General features: G+C 40.4%; 1 protein-coding gene across 2 annotated transcripts in view; it reads right to left on the minus strand.

The window, feature by feature from the left end:
• The window catches only part of LOC109841437 (actin-related protein 8), a 62,610-nt gene that overhangs the window by 5,268 nt on the left and 42,458 nt on the right, over positions 1 to 14,884 (minus strand). The gene's annotated exons all lie outside the window — the stretch shown is intronic.

A 14,884-nucleotide genomic window follows, 5' to 3' on the forward strand; every position in this document is an offset into this window, starting at 1 on the left:
TTTCTCTATTCTCTGAAGAAATTGACAATGAACATCGAGACTACCATGGTCAGTTAAGAAAGCAGGTTATGAGATTGCACTGTAACTCCCCCATTACATGTCAGGTACCAACTCCACAACCATCACATTTCATTTCTTCCTTGTGAGATTCTACTAGATCCATAGCTCCTGTTTAAGAGCCTCCGCAACCAATTGTTCCATGACCATTTTTATCACCCAAGCTAACACAATATCCACTTTCTCGGCCTGCCAATGCCATTATCAGTCACTAATTCAAGCAATGAGGAAGACTAGTACCTTTGTGCTGATAGCGTCTCCCTTAGAAGAGATTGGATAGTACCTTTGTGCTGATAGCGTCTCCCTTAGAAGAGTTAATCCAATCATACAGAACTTCCACAACATCCTTGGAGTAAAATTTCAGAAATCCAAATAGATTAGGATTTAAGATTTCACTGGAGTCTATCCTTTATTGTTTCACAGTGTTTATCATCTGTCATATGCTATTTTTAGTAGTTATTGCTAGAATATAAAAACATAATCCTCAACCTTCACCATAATTTTAGAGTTTTGATGTAATTTTTAAAGGGACTAACTTAAGATGATGCAACCCAGGTTCAAATCCAACCGGCCATGAATTTAAAGGTTGATTTTCTAAAAATTAGCACTGCTACATGAGTCCAGGTTACAACCCATAAATAGGGTACTCAATCTGCAGGGGCATGTTAGGATATAAAAACATAATTCTCTACCCTCACCATAACTTTAAAGGTTTGATGTAACAGTTAGAGGGACTAATTTAAGAGTTATATTTGAATTTATTAGTCTACATTAATTTTGAAGCCATGCATAGCTCCTGAGGAGCCGCCACCACCAACTATTCTGTGACCATTTCTATCACCCAAGCAGATATAACATCTACTTTCTCCTCTTGCCAATACCGCTATCAATAATTGATTTAGGTGATGAGAAAGACTAGTACCTTTGTGTTGATAATGTCTCCCTTAGAAGAGTTAATCTAATCATACAGAACTTTCATAACATCCTTGAAGTGAAATTTCAGAAATTCAAATAGATTAGAATTTAAGATTCACTGGAGTGTATCCTTTCTTGTTTCACTGTGCTAGTCATCTTTCTTATGCTATTTTTAGTAGTTATGTTTGAATTTATTGGTCTACACTAATGTTAAAGTAATAACTATTATAAACAGGAGGGTTTTGCTAACTATTGTCTTATAGGCAATGGTTAAGTAGGGGAGAGAGAGAGAGATGGGGAGGAGTGAGCCCCTACGTTTCCCACTCTCTCCTCTCTCACCTATCCCTCTCCTAATTAATGTGAAAAGGTGAGCTGTAGAGGCGCCAGCTAGTAGATTCTGTCAAGATGGATATGCGCCTAAAATGAGAAGATTGCAATCCTGCACATTTAGTTTTTTTCCTTGTATACTTACATTCCTAAAATAAGAGAAACTTGGCAGACAATCATGTGTTCTATAAAGGATAGTCTCTTCTCCTGTAAAAAATAAAAAATAGACATTGAAAAAAAATAAAATAATGGAGGGTGGTTTTGAGGAGTGCGGTGTCATACTGGGATCTGTTATGTTTTTTGACATGGTATTAGAGCCTCACGATGACTTCTCATTCTTCGCCAAAGAAGTCTAGCGACATCATGACTCCTCCTTCTTCACCAAAGAAGTCTAGCGACTCAACCGAAGCAACTACGTTGCTTGAGCGGCTTGCTCAGACTCTTTCGCAACCGCTGCCTCTCAAGACGGAACAACCATCTCGCTCAGGGACAACCGATGACCGAACTCCACCCATCTCGGTGAAACTAACCGGGCATAATTACGGCTTATGGGCGCAGGTAGTTGAGATGCATATTGCAGGCAAGGAGAAATTAGGATACATCAACGGTACTTTACTGGCTCCACCTACAACTGATGAAGGTTATGCAAAATGGTTTGCAGAAGATTCAACTGTCAAAGCCTAGCTTATTGGGTCCATGGATTCTGCCTTAATAGGTAATTTTATACGTTTCCCTTGTGCCAGAGATGTTTGGAAAGCACTTGCTGTAGCTTATTTTGATGGAAAAGATAAGACCCAAGTGTATAACCTTAGGAGAAAAGTAACTCGACTCAAACAGTCGGGTAGACCACTTGAAGAATATTTCAATAACCTACAGTTTTTCTGGCAAGAAATCGATTTTAGGTGTCCCAACCCTATGGAATGTCCAAAAGATATAGAGAAACATAACTCTCTAGTGCAGGAAGAAAGGGTGTATAACTTTCTTGACGGTCTTGATGATCGTCTGGATAGTATACGGACTGAAGTGCTCCGTATAGAGCCATTTCCGTCCATTGAGGAGGCTTTTGCCAGGGTGAGACAAGAGGATGTGCGGCAAAATTATCATCTCGAAAAAGTGGAGAACAACACACCCGTGGCAATGGTGGCAAAGGAGATCGAGGCAAACCTGGTACCCGCGAGAATTGGGCAAACGAAGCCCCGGCCTCCACCTGGAGGATGTACACACTGCGGGGGGATCAAGCATACCAAAGAGACCTGTTTCAAGTTACATGGGTATCCCGACTGGTGGAAGGACCCGAAGAAGAAGAAACAACAAGGCAACGACGCAAGCAAAACCACCATCGCATCAGGTAGCGAAGTTTCGTTGGTTCCTTTGGTAAACGGTGAGAAGGCCTCATCGATAGAAGGTAATTTTTTCTACAAATTTAATAAATGGTCTGAAATTAATTCTCAGAACTGGACCGAATGTATAACTTAAAAAACAAATAGGCTTGGTCACTTGGTTTCCGCTGCCATGATACAGGCTGGGCCTGTTTCCGAAAATCCTAGACCAGATCAAAGCTTGGTCAGTACAAGTTCTGTTTTTTTTCACAAGTAGATCCTACAGAGAAGCATGGATAATTGATTCTGGCGCTTCAGATCACATGACCTTCTGTAAGAATGATATTACAGATAACATAGAACCTAGAAAATGGGAAATTGTAAATGCAAATGGTAAAAGTAGTCCAGTAACTGGTGCTGGAACCGTGCACATATCCCCTTCAATGACCTTGTCGAACACTCTCCTAATTCCTTCATTAACTACAAAATTGTTATCTGTTGGACAAATCTGCGAAGAGCGTAATTGCGTTGTACTAATGTATCCAAAATTTTGTCTTTTTCAGGATATCCTCACGAAGGAGATTATTGGGCGTGGTTCTAAAAGGGGAGGGCTGTATCACTTGGAAGACATAAATGAGGGCAGTGCACTTAGTACTTCTAGTTTGTTTTCAAATGGTAAGAATGTATCACTTGGAAGACATAAATGAGGGCAGTGCACTTAGTACTTCTAGTTTGTTTTCAAATGGTAAGAATAAAGTGCTGATTTGGCACAAACGAGGGCAGTGCACTTAGTACTTCTAGTTTGTTTTCAAATGGTAAGAATAAAGTGCTGATTTGGCACAAACGATTGGGTCATCCATCATTTGGTTATATGAAAAACTTGTTTCCTGAATTGTTTGTGAATTGTGGAAATCATAAATTTGAGTGTGAAACTTGTATCAAGGTAAAGAGCCATAGGGTTTCTTACCCGAAAAGTCTAAATAAGTGTAGTAGTCCGTTTGACTTGGTTCACTCCGATGTTTGGGGTCCGACACCAATTACCTCAAAGACCCAGCATAAGTGGTTTGTGTTATTCACTGACGACTACACCCACATGACTTGGCTTTACTTACTCAAAAATAAAAATGAAGTGATTGATGTGTTCCAAAGTTTCTATAGAATGATATACACACAATTTGGCAAGAAAGTAAAGATGGTCAGAAGTGATAATGGGGGAGAGTTTGTAAATAAGACCCTAAAGGTGTTCTTTAACAATGAAGGGGTTATTCATGAGACATCTTGCGTCGGGACTCCACAACAAAATGGAGTGGCTGAGCGAAAAAACCGACATGTACTAGAAACTGCAAGAGCTCTACTTCTCGAATACAATGTTCCCAAACAGTTCTGGGACGATGCAGTTATGGCAGCAATCTATTTGATTAATAGAATGCCATCCACGGTGTTAAAGTTTCAAACTCCTCTACAAAATCTCTCATCTTTCGTTCCAATTCCCTCAACCTTAACCTTACCTCCAAAAATTTTTGGATGCATTGTGTATGTTCACATTTCAAAAACACAGCGAACCAAACTAGATCTGTGCGCCGAAAATTGTGTTTTTTTAGGGTATGAACTACAAAAAAAGGGTTACAGGTGTTACAACCCTACATCAGGAAAGGTATATGTGACAATGGATGTCACATTTCTTGAAGAAGAAGGCTTCTATCAAAAAACCAAACACCATTTTCAGGAGGAGAATTGTGAGGAAAATGGTTTTATGAATCCGTTCTGCATAAATGTGGGCCCAGTAGATGAGTGTGTTAACCCTGAAGTTCGAGTGGACTTTGTGCATCCTATGCAACCCGCTGAACCATATGCTGGACCCACTGAACAGCCCGCTGAACAGACACACAGCCCATGTATACAACCTGACTTGGGCCCTATCCACCTCAACTCGGGCCCTCTCCATCAAAGCCCATGTTCTCAGCCCAGTGCAGATCCAGCCGAATTTCATTCAGTTCAGCGCAAGTTTAATCCAGAGAAGGTTTACTCAAGGAGGAAACAGCCAAATATAACCAGTGAAAACAGATTTCATGTTCTCGCAGATGAAGATGAAGAAAATGTGATACAACTCCCTTCTCAACCACAAAGCCCGGCTCCAGAGGATATCCAAGAGGTAACTGATCTGAACTCAAATATAACTAATGTTGGTTATGAGCTACCTCACAGGTACAACAGAGGAAATGTGCCAGATAGATTCAAACCTGACGAGTGGGATAGGAGGAGGTGTTCGTATCTAATAAGTAACTATGTGAGCTTGGACCATCTTTCCAGGCGAGTGAAAGGATTTGCTGCAAATTTGTCAGCCGTACAAGTTCCTAAACGAGTAGATGAAGCAATAAAAGACTAGAAATGGACGAACGCCATGAAACAAGAAATGGAGGCTCTGGAGAAAAATGGCACGTGGGAATTAGTAGAACTTCCAAAAGGAAAGAAAACTGTCGGCTGTAAGTGGGTATCCTCATTAAAATATGATGTAAATGGGGTAATAGAAAGATACAAAGCTAGACTGGTTGCAAAAGGATATACCCAAACCTATGGTATTAATTTTCAAGAAACCTTTTCTCCCGTTGCGGAACTCAATACTGTGCGAGTTTTACTTTCACTTGCAGCAAACTTAGACTGGCCACTCCATCAGTTTGATGTAAAGAATGCTTTTTTACATGGCGATCTTGAAGAAGAGATTTATATGGACGTTCCTCCAGGATATGAAGTGGAAAGTTATAAGCCGATGGTGTGTCGACTAAAGAGATCGTTATATGGTCTGAAACAGTCCCCGCGTGCGTGGTTTGGGAGATTTAGCAATGCCATGAAGAGCTATGTATACTATCAAAGTGACTCCGATCACACCTTGTTCCTCAAGCATAATCAATGTAAAGTCACTGTACTCATTATTTATGTCAATGATATGGTGATAACAGGAGATAATGTAATGGAAATACAAACTCTTGAAGAAAGGTTGTCAAAAGAATTCGAAATGAAAAATCTCGGAGGGTTGAAATATTTTTTAGGAATTGAGGTTAGAAAGGTTGTCAAAAGAATTCGAAATGAAAAATCTCGGAGGGTTGAAATATTTTTTAGGAATTGAGGTTACACGATCCAAACAGGACATTGTCTTGGAAAAATCTCGGAGGGTTGAAATATTTTTTAGGAATTGAGGTTACACGATCCAAACAGGACATTGTCTTGTCCCAGAGAAAGTACGTGCTAGACCTGCTCACCGAAGTTGGAATGCTAGATTGCAAACCAGCTGACACACCTGCTGTTCAAAATCTAAAACTTGGAAATTATCCGGACCAGACTCCAACCAACAAGGAAGGATACCAGAAATTAGCGGGAAAGCTGATATACCTTTCTCACATGAGACCTGACATTGCTTACGCAGTAAGTATGGTAAGTCAGTTCATGCATTCACCTAGTGAAGCACATATGGAAGCAGTAAATAGAATTCTCAGGTATCTAAAGGGTTCCCCGGGAAGAGGGATACAGTTCAGGAAATATGGACACCTAAAGATCAGTGGATATACTAATGCTGACTGGGTAGGAAATGTGACAGATAAAAAGTCTATGGCTGGCTACTTCACATTTGTTGGAGGCAACCTAGTAACATGGAGAAGTAAGAAACAAAATGTGGTAGCCCTTTCTAGTACAGAAGCTGAATTTTGTGGCATGTCTAAGGGATTGTGCGAGCTATTATGGTTAAGAAAACTTATGACCGAACTTGGGTATTCGCCACAGGAGGAGATGGATCTGTTTTGCGACAACAAAACAGCAATTGACATATCCCACAACCCGGTGCAACACGATCGAACTAAGCATGTTGAGGTGGATCGCCATTTCATAAAACACAATCTTGAAGACAAGATTATTCGGTTCCCTCATGTCAGATCAGAGGAACAATTAGCAGATGTTTTGACCAAAGCTGTCGATACACGAAGTTTTGACAGCTCATTGGGCAAGTTAGGTATGGTAGATATCTACCAACCAACTTGAGGAGTGTGAAAATGTGAGCTGTAGAGGCGCCAGCTAGTAGATTCTGTCAAGATGGATATGCGCTTAAAATGAGAAGATTGCAATCCTGCACATTTAGTTTTTTTTCTTGTATACTTACATTCCTAAAATAAGAGAAACTTAGCATACAATCCTGTGTTCTATAAATGATAGTCTCTTCTCCTGTAAAAAATAAAAAATAGACATTGAAAAGAAATAAAATAAGGGAGGGTAGTTTTGGGGAGTGCGTTGTCATACTGGGATCTGTTATGTTTTTTGACAATAAACTCCTCCTTAACCATTAGGGTAATGGTTAGCAAAACCCTCAACAGAATTGGTATTAAGCTTTCAACTTTAGTTAACCTAGATATAGCATCTCTGTGGTAAAACTTCTATGAATGAATTCTGATTTAAAACTGATTTAAGATTGTTAAGTATTGGGTATTGGGTTATAATGGGTTGTTACCCGTTAACCTTAACTCTATTTGTATGGCTATATAAATCTCTCTTGTTATTCTCAATAAACAACAATTAGGGTTTTCTCTATTTTCTACATGGTATCAGCGAATGAACCCTAGCCGCCACAAATCCTCATTCAAAAACCCTAGCGCCGCCGCCTCTTCTCCTTGCCGCGCTAGCCGTCACCGCGCCGCTACAGTACCGTCGCTGCCGCTGCTTACAGACTGCCGCGCCGCGTCACAGTACTGCTGCTGCAGTGCCCCCTACAGCGTGTTGCCTATTCCCTCGACATCTCAGTCTTCGAACTGATAAGAAGACGATTATATCTCTTGATATTTTAGTCATAGAACTGATGAGAGGAAGAGTGTCTATCTCACGTTGCTGAGATATTTTACTTTTATTCTTGTTTCCTTCGAGAAACAAGAATATAAAAATTAAGCCTTTATGCAAACAAAAGTAAGGGCTCTCTCTCAGGTGATCTCGCCTACGCAGCGTGAGGGCATCACTATCTACCACTCTGCCTCTAATCCTGCTCCTGATCTGCTCTTAGTTTATGTTTTAAGAACGGATCTCTACTACTAATCTGCCTATTTTGACTACTATTTGTCTCCTATTGTTGCTCAAAAATAAAAATGACTACTACTTCGATGTCGGAAATCTCCTCCTCTACTACTCCTTCTATTATTGCTGGTGAGACCTCTGCCCTCAAGGTAGTCTTGGGGACTACTATTAAATTGAATGGTACAAACTATCTGCTCTGGGCACAAGCTTTCCGCATCTTTATTGACGCTCTGAGCAAACTACCACATCTTCTTGCATCTCCACCACCAACCTCAGATCCCACCTACAATTCATGGCTCTCATCTGATTATTGTGTTATGACTTGACTTCTCAACAGTATGGAAGCACAGATCAGTAGCAACGTTATGTTTTTAACCACTGCGAAGGAGATGTGGGACAGCCTAAAGATTATGTATGGGAACGAGAAGAATGTTTCCCGTGTATTTGAAATTTATGAGCGACTGTTTGCGCTCAAACAGGGAGATAAGTCAGTTCCAGAATTCTTTGGTGAATTGAAGGGACTGATAGACGAACTAGAGATGCATCAGCCTGCAGTAGCTGATACAGCGACGCTATTAGGGTATCGTCGTGATCTGACAGTATCCAAATTTCTTTTTGGGTTGAACCCTAATTTACAGTCCCAGGTAAGGGGACAGATATTAGGTGAAGATACAATTCTCTCACTGACTACTACATTCTCCAGAGTCATACAGGTCTCTACTGGTGTTACTTCTGATACTACTGTACCATCTCCACCTACGATGGATCAGTCTGCCATGTTCTCTAATCGAGACAAAGGCCGTGGTCGTAGTCGTGGTCGTGATCGTGACCGTGATTAGGAAGAGGACGTGGCTCCTTTGGTGGGAGGCAAGGTGAATCTGATAAGGGCTCATGACAGTGTGGTCATTGTGGAAGAACCAATCATATTTTTGAGAAGTGCTGGGAGAAGTTTGGTCGTCCTCAGTGGGCCCAGGTAGCTGATACATAGTCGACTAACTCATCTATTTCTGCTACTACTTCTGGTGGTCCAACTGTTACTGCTCCTACTGTTCAGATTTCTCAGACAGATTATGAGAGGTTGCGCCAGCTAGAACTCTCTCAGAACATTCATCCTGTTACTCATGCATCCTCTTCAGGTATGGATGCTTACATAGCTTCTTCTCACAAACCCTGGATACTAGATTCTGCAGCCTCATCTTATATGACAGGTATAAAGGATCACTTTGTATCTTTACATCTTTCTGATAAGTTTCCTTCTATCCGCATTGCTGATGGTACTCTTTCTCCAGTTCGTGGTGATGGAGTAGTTCATGCTACTTCTTTTTTAAAACTAACTGATGTGTTATATGTTCCCAAATTCCCTGTTAGCCTATTATCCATTAGCAAGTTTACAAAACAAAATAATTGTAAAGTCATTTTCTTTCCATCTTATTGTGTTTTTCAGGACCTAGAACTGGGATGAAGATTGGTTCGGGGCATGAGAGAGGAGGTATGTACTATTTGGACGATAGTGTGCCAGAGGCTGGCCTTGTTGCATCACGGTCTGACTCCACTTTATTGTGCCACTGACGTCTGGGTCATTCTTTACTACAAAAACTTAGATCGATAGTTTCTGTTCAGCCATCTATTTCCTCTTTAGGTTGTGAGTCGCGTGAACTGGGTAAGCACCATCGTGCTACTTTTCAGAGTCGAGTCGATAAACGTAGTAGTTTTGCTTTTGAGTTGGTTCATTCCGATGTCTGGGGTCCTTATCATGTTCCCTCTGTGCAAGGTTTTCGATATTTTATTATTTTTGTTGATTTCTCTCGCATGACGTGGCTTTATCTGTTAAAAGAGAGGTCAGAGGTCTCGCACGTTATTGAACTCTTTTATAATGAAATAAAAACTCAGTTCTCTACTTTTGTTCGTATTCTTCTTACTGATAATGCTTTGGAATATATGAAAGTGATGTTTCAAAATTTTGTGCTCTTAATGGCATTATTCATCAGACTTCTTGCTCTCACACTTCATAACAAAATGGAGTTGCTGAGGAAGTATAGACATATTCTAGATGTTGCTATAACACTGATGATACATATGAATATTCTAAAATATTTGTGGTTTGATGCTGTTCTCACTGCAAATTATTTGATTAATCGCATGCCTTCCACTGTCCTTGATGGTTTAATACCATTCAATTGTCTTTATCCTGATAAAAAACAATTCTCTGTGATTCTCCGTGTCTTTGGTTCTACGTGTTTTGTTCAGGATTTAACTGCTGGTTTGGATAAGTTGTCATCTAGATCCATCAAATGTGTTTTTGTTGGATACTCTCCTACTCAAAAAGGGTATAGGTGTTATCATCCGTCCACCAAGAAATATTGTGTTTGCTGTTGTTACCTTTTTTGAGTATGTCTCATATTTTTCGTCTGGTTCCACTACTATTTGCTGTCCACAGGTACCATTACCTTCTTCTGCTCCTACTACTATTCCATTACCTGCTCCTGTAACTCCTGCACCGAAGCCTCTACTGACATACTCTCGACGTCCAAAAGTACATGCCCCTGAATCTGCTACTGTTGAACCTTCATCTCCAGCTATCGGTCCATCTCATGTTGAGACATCTATTCCTTCTGACTTGGGTATCCCTATTGCTCTTCGAAAAGATAAACGGTCTTGCCCGAAATATCCTATATCTCTTTTTGTCTCTTATGACCGTCTCAACCCATCTTTTCGTCAGTTTGCCTTATCCTTGTCCACTGTATCTATACCTAGGTCATATGAAGAAGCTATGTTAGTACCAGCTTGGAAGCAGGTCATGGATGAGGAAATGAATACACTACTTTCTAAAGGGACTTGAGACTTGGTTTTTCTTCCTACTGGAGCGACTGTGGTTGGTTGCAGATGGGTGTATACCCTAAAATATCGCCCCAATGGGTCTGTTGACCGTTATAAAGCTCGCCTGATTGCTAAAGGTTATACCCAGACATATGGCGTCGACTATTTTGAAACCTTTTCTCCCGTTGCTCGTCTAAACTCCATCAGAATTATTTTCTCTTTGGCTGTTAATATGGATTGGGAGATGCACCAACTAGATGTGAAGAATGCTTTCCTTTATGGTGATTTGGACGAGGAGGTTTATATGGAGCAACCTCCTGGGTATGTTGCTCAGGGGGAGAATATTATCTGCAGGCTGAGAAAGGTTATCTATGAATTAAAGCAGAGTCCTTGAGCTTGGTTTGATAAGTTCAGCAAGGTTATTTCTAATGTTGGTTTCCAACGTTGTCAGTCTGATCACTCTGTCTTTCTTCGACACACAACTGGTTTGGTTATTTTAGCCGTATATGTTGATGATATTCTGCTGACTAGGAGTGACTCTATTGCCTTAGCTGAAACTAAGGAGTATCTAAACCGTTATTTTATCACTAAGGACATGGGAAAGCCAAATTATTTTCTTAGGATTGAAGTTGCATATCAAAAACATGGCCTGTTGTTGTCCCAAAGAAAGTATGTGCTAGATTTACTAAAAGAAGCAGGTCTCTTGGAATGTAAACCTGTAAGCACTCCAATGGAGGCAAATGTTGATTTGTGACGTGATGATACCTCTCCTAGATGATGTTGGACGATATAGGAGACTAATTGGGAAGCTAATATATTTGACAGTTACCAGACCTGATGTTACTTTTGCAGTAGGTGTACTGAGCAGGTTTATGCACAAACCTAGAGAAGTTCATTGGACAATAGCTCTGAAGATTTTGGCATATGTCAAGAGTTGTCCTGGCAAGGGATTGTTATATAAGAAGCATGGGCATACTCACATTTCGGCTTTCTCTGATGCTGGCTACGCAGGAGACATGAAAGATCAGAAGTCAACATCAGGATTTTGTACTTTTGTTGGAGGTAATCTTGTGACTTGGAGAAGCAAGAAATAAGATGTAGTATCACGATCTAGTGCAGAGGCCGAATATAGAGCAATGGCTCACACTACTTGTGAGATGGTGTGGCTAAAAAAATTTATGACAGAGCTTGGTTTTGTTCAGCCTGGACCCATGCCAATGCATTGTGATAACCAGTCTGTCATTTATATTGCACAAAATCATGTGTTTTATGAGAGGACAAAACATATTGAAGTTGACTGTAATTTTGTCAGAGATGCTTGGGAGAAGATAGTATCTCTCATATTCACTCCGTCCTCGCAACAACTTGCTGATATTCTTATCAAGGCTACTTCTTCAAATGTGTTCTCTACTATATGTGACAAGCTAGGCATGGTAGACATCTATGCTCCAGCTTGAGGGGGAGTGTTAAGTTAAGTATTGGGTATTGGGTTAATGGGTTGTTACCCGTTAACCTTAACCCTATTTGTATGGCTATATATATCTCTCTTGTTATTCTCAATAAACAACAATTAGGATTTTCTCTATTTTCTATAAAGATTATTAGTAGATTAGAGAGGTGGAGTTCTCTCTCATGCCGACAATTTATATCTTTTCTCGTCTTCCTCAAATTTCCCTTGAATTTTTTTGTTGCATGATCTAAGTACAATTGAATATTGTCAAGTCACCTACTTGGTTTGGTAGGAGATACGAAGAGGGGGTGAGGTGAGGTAAGGTGCAATCAGATGCAAGGAAGGACATTTATTTTGTGCTTCTTATTTGGTAGGAAGGAGGATCAGTGGAGGTATATGATTTTTCTTGTTTGGTTGAAGGGATGGAAAGGGGAGGTAGGGTAATGAGTTAATAAAAGTACAATAATATCCTTTTGTGAGAGAGAGAAATAGGATTTTGATTAGACAATTGGGTAATTATGAAATATTGGTAAAGGCGTAATCCTTGTATATCCCTCTAAGTCGGAGGGATATTTCTCTCTTTACTTTCTATTCATTTTGCACTTTCACCCACTATACCCACTTCACCCCATCTTACCTCCTCCAAACACCTCCCACAAAAGAGAAATTTTTGTTTTATTCCTCACGTCACCCCACCTTCCCTCTTATGAAACAAAGCCTTAAGTAAACATAAGAAGCATATTAAAAAACAACTAACTCATCCAATTTCCAGAAGGGCAAATGTCTTGTAATTTTTAAGCAGTTATAATTTAACTTTCTATGTATCTAAAAAGTAGTCAAATTCTTGCTTTTGTAATTGACTCTTGGTTTTAACACTCATGATGTAAGTATATTTATTTTCTTTCATATTAGAGTAGTTAATATATTAGGAAAGTTACAAAAGAATGTACAGTACCATAATTTAACTTTCTATGTATCTAAAAAGTAGTCAAATTATTGCTTTTGTAACTGACTCTTGGTTTTAACACTCATGATGTAAGTACATTTATTTTCTTTCATATTAGAGTAGTTAATATATTAGGAAAGTTACAAAAAAAATGTACAGTACTATAATGAAAGATAACGTAGTAGCAATCTATTTGATTTCTGATAAATAAAACCTAACTATTGCTCTTTAGACCAAGTCTTTTGCTACCCTAACATGGTAATAGAGCTAGAATCCCTGGAAGACTCTAACCCTAGGTAACTTGTTTGAAAAAACTAACTAAAAACCAAAAAAACTATAGTCGTCCCCCACTTATTCATCAAACTCTCTATCATTGGAGTGTCTCTTCTTCAATTCCATGTCATCTCAGACTTCAACGTCAAAATTGACTTATTGCCATCATTTCAGTCTTCATCGATGTCAACTTGTTGCAATTGTCGTTGCAACATCGTCAAATAACCATCATCATTGTCATCGCAGCAAAAACCATACTATACATGAGGGCCTCCAGCGATCTCAATTGTCTCTCGTGAAAGGGTCTATAATGGCCATCTTCTCTCCTCACTATAGTATCACCCCTTCTTCATGGGATTTAGTTAGTCCCCAACCATTCCCCCAAACCCACATAAGTTATGAAGTTTTTTATGACTTCCATATTTTTTTCTTTTCAGCTCGTCCACCTCTCCTACAGTCCTACTTGAACTATACATCTGATCAATAGCCAAAAAGACTTTACAAGCTTGTACACTTATTTGTTGGGGATTCGAAACAATCAATCGAACCCTTGCCCTTCCGGACCTTATGTTGAAAGTAAGAAAGTAGGAATAAACCACAAATAAAGATCTAACCTTGTAAAAACAGTAAAAGAGACGAATACACAGATTTAACGAGGTTCGGCAACGTGCCTACGTCCTCGGGAGCCACACCACACAATCTTTCTATTAATTGAAGAAGAAAATACAAGCTCTCAAACAAGGGGTAAATCTCTCTGAGATTCTCTCTCTCTTTGCAGTCAAAAAGCTCTCTTTTTGATGTAGTACAAACCCTAAAATCGTTTGGAGTATATATAGAATCCTGATTGAAACAGATTCCTAAACAGGTCAGGAAACTGTCTGGGCGATTCGCGGTCGACCGCCGTGCCAAGGCCGGTCGACCGGCCAGAGAAAAATCTGTTTACAGGGTCCTGTGCACATTTGCGGTCGACCGCAGCGGCCACGCCGGTCGACCGACCAGAGCGAAAACTTCTTCTCAGTCTCCTGCAGTGCACGCGGTCGACCGGCTCTGCCACTGCGGTCGACCGCACAGTCTTCTGACTGTTTTCTTCGTCTTTTCGATTGCAGCTTTGGGTCTACACACTTAGACTAACAATCTCCCACTTGGAGACCAAAGCGTCATCAACGAGCTCACCCGAACTCTCCCTTTCTTCGCATGTATCTTTTCCCCCGAAAAATTCTTTCTTCAATCAACATCCTGACGATCGCGCCGATCCTCGTAGTGTGGCTCCGCCTTCGTCTTCTACTCGTGAAGGCCAACTGAAGTTGCGCACAACTCCAGTTTCTCAATGGTGACTGCCTTCGTCAACATGTCCGCCGGATTTTGACTCCCCAAAATCTTCATTAAATGCAACTTTCCGTCCTCGATCAGCGAGCGTATAAAATGGTATTTAACGTCGATGTGCTTCGTTCTGGCATGATATACTGGATTCTTGGCAAGATGTATAGCGCTCTGGCTATCACAATAAAGAACTCCTCTCCCTTGCTAGATCCAACTCTTCTAAACACCCGTTCAACCAGATCATCTCCTTGCTTGCTTCAGTCACCGCGACATACTCAGCCTCGGTTGTAGACAAAGTCACAATCTTCTGCAGACGTGAGACCCAGCTCACTGCTGTCGACGCTAAGGTATAAACATACCCCGTGGTACTTCGCCTCGTATCATGATCACCGGCGAAATCCGCATCCATGTATC

This window comes from Asparagus officinalis, chromosome 5 (assembly GCF_001876935.1).
Source record: "Asparagus officinalis chromosome 5, Aspof.V1, whole genome shotgun sequence".
Taxonomy (NCBI): Eukaryota; Viridiplantae; Streptophyta; class Magnoliopsida; order Asparagales; family Asparagaceae; genus Asparagus; species Asparagus officinalis.